The following is a 5165-nucleotide window of genomic DNA, read 5'->3' as shown; positions in this document are numbered from 1 at the left end:
GATCTCCCCTAGACTGACTAGACATAAGTCAAGCCAATTGGATTTCAGGTTTGCAAAGCCAGGGATGTCTGGATCTAAGTCCTGTTTTATTCAGATCCCGAAATGGGGGATTGGATAAACAGTTTTGGCTTTGGCTCATCTACCCTCTCCAGCTCCCCAAACCCTCCCTCACTATCACCTTCCTAATGGCAAATGCCTCCAACCTGCCCAGCTTCCAATCCCTCCATCCAACCCAAAGCACATTATGAATGTTGTGAAAATTAGCCGGGGTCCCCATTCATTTGAATCAAATTGGGGCCTACACAAGCATCAGCTATAGCATATGATATCACATCCACAGTAAAGACAGAGGGGGTCCCAGCCTGTCCATCCCATTTGTCATATTTGCCATTGTTCCCCACAGAGGAGTGGAGTAAGACTAAACAGACTGTGGGTCAACAAATTTCAGGGAACACCCTTTGCCATCAATAAACACACACTCTTCTTCCTAGCCTAGCTGCCCTCCCCACTATAAACAACTCCCAAGTCAGGCCAGTTCAAGCACACCCCAGCAGACCATTAGTGGTGCACTGTATCACTGTCTATTGCCTTGCCTCTGCCTCACAGCTGAGCCTTCGCCTCCCCTACCATTGACCTCAAGGGCTGGATTGCAAGGATCTGACTTTAATGCAGCCCAACCTCACAACATTCATTCTTCTCCATCTGAACACTCTGATCTACTGCCCTCAAAATATTGGAGAGTTCCAGTGCCGTGCTAGTCCATTGAGGGCCCTACACACGAATATTCTCCCCCCACTACCACAACACATATCAATAATTAATTGGGGGTCCCATTGAGTAGCTTGGGGCCCGAAGCAATGGCTTAATCTGCTTATGCGTAGCACCAGCTCTGCTAGAGACACCACCTGCTCTTTTGTGGGCCTAGGCCCGTGACTTTGCAATGCTCTCCCTTTCCAGTGTCCACCAGGAATGATCATTGGGCCATCTTCCAAACAGAGCTATTCTGTGTCCTGTTTGGCTTGTGTTTATTTGCCAGCGGTGGAGATGGGAGGGCTGCTCAACATCTTATGACGGTGCACTGGTCCAAAGCCCATTGATGTCAATGTGACTTTCCCCATCAGTTTCCACGGCCTTTAGATTGGCTGTGAGTTGTTATTCTGCCTCAAACAGTGACTGATGCCAGATGCCTGAGAGAGATGACCTCCTACAACCTTAATAATGCACCTAACTGGACATATTATACCATTGATGTTAGTTTCTCCCTGACCCAGCTCTCAGTCAGTGTATAGCTTCAAGTGTGAGGTCTGGAAGTCTTGGACAGAGGAAGGTGAGTAATGTGAGAAAAAGTGTTTTTCTCCAGGATAAGTGATAGAGGAAAGAATGAGTCTACAGCTTGTTTATTATTTGACTTTGCTTGATTCTCTACTATGGGAAGTAAGGAAGGGCAATTGTTGAAAATAGGCTGTGATCCAAACTGTGCTGTTCAGGAAAGGGAAAATGGACAGCCAGCCATATGCACAAACAGATGGCTCATTCTTCTAATTCGTTACATTGACCACACTGCTCTCAACCCCCAGACACGTCGCCTGCCACCTCGCTCATTTCAGACTAGTGTTCGAATGACCTAACTTGTCTTCAACTCTCCCTTGAACTCTCCCTGTCCCTAAATTTTCTCTTTAGGCTATCTCAGGGACCCAGGGCCTGATTCACCATTGCCCTGCCCCCTCTGTAACAATTTACACGAGCACAGAGTGGGTGTAAAACACTACTAGATCAGGGGAGAAAGCCTTAGCTAGGGTAAATAAGCTTAGCTCCATCAACTTCAATGATGATGTGCTGATTTACACCAGCTGAGGATCTGATTCCAGAACTGCACCATTCCACACCCACTTTGCACTTAGTTTGTACTGGTGTGGTTACCAGCGGTGAAAGGTAATGGTGAATAGCATCCCCAGTTTCCTTCTTGTCCTGTCTCTGCTCCCTCTTCTTATCTAGTACTGACTGGCAGCCTCCTTGATGTCCCTTCATACTGTCTCACAGTTGTGATGCAAGATCCTTCTCCTCCGCAGCTCCTGTCATCTGCAGCGACCTCTGTGTCTCTCTCTGCCTCATCAGATCCTTGTTTAAAATCTCTTCTGAAATCTCTGACCATGCTTCACCTTCTATCTCTGCTTTTATTTCATGCCATAGTAGCATTTGAAGATACAGTTTGTAGGAAAGAAAACAGGAAATTGCATGGTACGCTTCCTTTCTGTGGTTCATAGAATCTCAGGGTTGAAAGGGACCTCAGGAGGTCATCTAGTTCAATCCCCTGCTTAAAGCAGGGCGAATCCCTAATTTTTGCCCCAGATGCCTAAATGTCCCCCTCAAGGATTGAACTCACAACCCTGGGTTTAGCAGGCCAATGCTCAAACCACTGAGCTATCCCTCCCCCGCAGCCATCATTCTGATTCAGTAATTCAATGTATGCACACACACCAAAAAAAAGCAATCAGGACTTTCAAAAAATACCATAAGATAGAGACCTGCCCTTTTGGCAACTTTTTGTTTTAAGCATTTGCAGATGGAAAATGTGGACATCCGCTACATATTCTTTTCCCCAGTCTGAAATCTTACATGAGAGAGGGATTGCAGTAGAATTTCTAAAAAAGAAGAGATGTTCAAAGCCTTCTATGCAAGGTGCTGTGCTGAAGAGGTCCTAAACCCCTTGGGTTCACACACAGAACTGAGACCCTGGGGAAGAAAAACAGCACTGGGTAGCTGAGGTGAATTAAATAGACAATGTTGTAACGTTGCCTACTTTATCTTCAAGAAAAATAGGTTCATGTGTTCAACAGCTTTTGAATGATGTCTAAAACATGTGTGTGAATTTAGGGCAGATCAAAAGTGATCAATGACTTCAACAAGCAGCAGCAGAGCACAGTTCCTACCCACACCCACCATCTTCCAGCAACGTGCCTCTGTCTGGTGCTAGAGGGACTAATTCTCGGAGTGAGAGGGGATAACACACACCATACAAAGCGAATGGCAGTGGTAGGCAAACTACGGCCTGGGGGCCACATCCGGCCCTCCAGATGTTTTAATCTGGCCCTCAAGCTCCTGCTGGGAAGTGGGGTCCAGGGTTTGCCTCATTCTGGCACTCCAGCTGGGGAACAGGGACAGGGTCTTGCCCCACTCTGCACGGCTCCCGGAAGCAGGGGCAGCCATGAGGGCCCCGCATTCTGCCCCCGCCCCAAGCGCTGACCCCGCAGCTCCCATTGGCTGGGAACCACAGCCAATGGGAGCTGCAGGGGCAGCACCTGCAGACAGGGCAGCATGCAGAGCCGCCTGGCCACGCCTCCGCGTAGGAGCCGGATAGGGGACATGCTGCTGTTTCTGGGAGCTGCTTGAGGAAAGCACTGCCCGGAGCCTGCCCCCCGAATCCCTCCTGTGCCCCAACCCCCTGGCCGAGCCCTGATCCCTCTCTTGCCCTCCAAACCCCTCGGTTCCAGCCCAGAGAACTTCCTGCACCCCCACCCCTCATCCCCAGCCCCACCCCAGAGCCCCCACCCTCAGCCAGAGCCCTCCTATCCTCCAACCCCCAATTTTGTGAGCGTTCATAGCCTGCCATACAAATTCCATACCTAGATGTGGCCCTCGGGCCAAAAAGTTTGCCCACCCCGGCATAGGGTGTTAGGGCAGAGTGAAGTGCTTTAAGATCCTCAGATACAAGGTGCTATGGAAGTGAAAAGTATTATTATAATTATTATCTCATCTGTTAATTTCCCACTCATCCCCATTCCTCCTTGTCTCACTTAGTCCTTGTCCCCTCTGGCCAATTGGTAATACTTTTGACGTGCTGTTTGCGAGGTGGACTCCTATCCTTCACCCATCTACATCTATTCCTGCAATCTATGTCTATCTTTCTTTTTAGTTGCCTGTGAAAGAGTCCCACTCACTGTAGGGGCTCCTCCTTGTGACTGGGTCTGGGAATTAGCTTTCATCCCCTCTGGTCCCCCTTCCCATCAGTAGCTCACACTGTGGCCCCCTCTATTTCCATGACTTGGGGTGCTTCCTCTTCGTGACTCGGCCCTCCGGCCAGGTTACTATGGGTATATACACACTGCAATTAGACACCCACCCCTGGCCTGTACCAGCTGACAGGCTCACAGGGCTCAGGCTATGGGGCTCTTTAATTGCAGTGTAGACTTCCAGGATTGGCCTGGAGCCCGGGCTCTAGGACCCTGCAAACTGGGAGGGTCCCAGAGCTTGGTCTGCGGCCTTATGCTGGAAGTCTACACTGAAATTAAGCAACACGAGCCCTAAGCAGCTGGCATGGGCCAGCCGTGGGTTTTTAATTGCAGTGTAGACATACCTTACGTAGTCCCTTCTTGTGAGCTAAGTCTCACTGAACGAGCTGTCCATATGCCATCTCTGGCAGTCCTCTGTTACAGCTCCAGGTCCTGTGTCACTTTGCCAGGCTGGTAGGGGAACCCACGTCCTCCTGCTACTGTGGGTTCCAGCCCAGGGGTCCTCTGAATAGGTTTGCTATTAAGCTAGGTTTGCTCAGTCTCAGACCCCCTGGGCTCCTTCCTACCTACCTCTAGCACCTTGCCTATCTCTGGGTTTAGCACCAGAGCTTCCACCACCCCCATGTGGCTATTTCAGCCTTCTCAAAGTCCCTGGTCCAGGGCAGTAAGCTCCCCCCTGGATCCCGAGTCCGAGTCCGAGTCCGAGTCCGAGTCCGAGTCCGAGTCCGAGTCCGAGTCCGAGTCCGAGTCCGAGTCCGAGTCGCGTCGCCTCGCCTCGCCCTGCCCTGCCCTGCCCTGCCCTGCCCTGCCCTCTAGGGACTAACTGCAGACCTCCTCTATGTAGCCCCTTCCTGCTCTCACTCCCTGGCTTTATACTTCTAGACCAGTTCCTCCCCCAGGTGGGCTTCATCTGCAATTATTGCATAGCAATTCCTGGTTCCCCTCCAGGTGCAGCATCTAAAGTTAATTGGCCCCTTCTGGCCCACATTAACCTGCTCAGGGCTTGCATGGGGTGGACACTGCATCACAGGGCCCTACATTATAGTACCTAAGCACCAGCTGGACACTAGCCAGTTGCCTGAGATCAGTTCATTTCACATAGGTCACCAGATGGCATCTGGTTGAAAGCTGAGCTGGGGCAGCATTGAAAGGAGG

General features: G+C 50.5%; 1 long non-coding RNA gene across 1 annotated transcript; it reads right to left on the bottom strand.

The window, feature by feature from the left end:
• Positions 1 to 1828: 1828 nt before the first annotated feature.
• On the bottom strand, positions 1829 to 4689 carry LOC122459517. The gene is made up of 3 exons (XR_006280263.1): positions 4389 to 4689; positions 3624 to 3715; positions 1829 to 2251 (listed from the first exon to the last, which is right to left on the bottom strand). It is a non-coding gene; the product is annotated as an uncharacterized LOC122459517 (long non-coding RNA).
• Between the last annotated feature and the right edge of the window lie 476 nt (positions 4690 to 5165).

This window comes from Dermochelys coriacea, chromosome 1 (assembly GCF_009764565.3).
Source record: "Dermochelys coriacea isolate rDerCor1 chromosome 1, rDerCor1.pri.v4, whole genome shotgun sequence".
NCBI lineage: Eukaryota > Metazoa > Chordata > Testudines > Dermochelyidae > Dermochelys > Dermochelys coriacea.
Note: the sequence above shows the minus strand (reverse complement) of the source record. Positions and strands in the feature narration are given on the sequence as shown.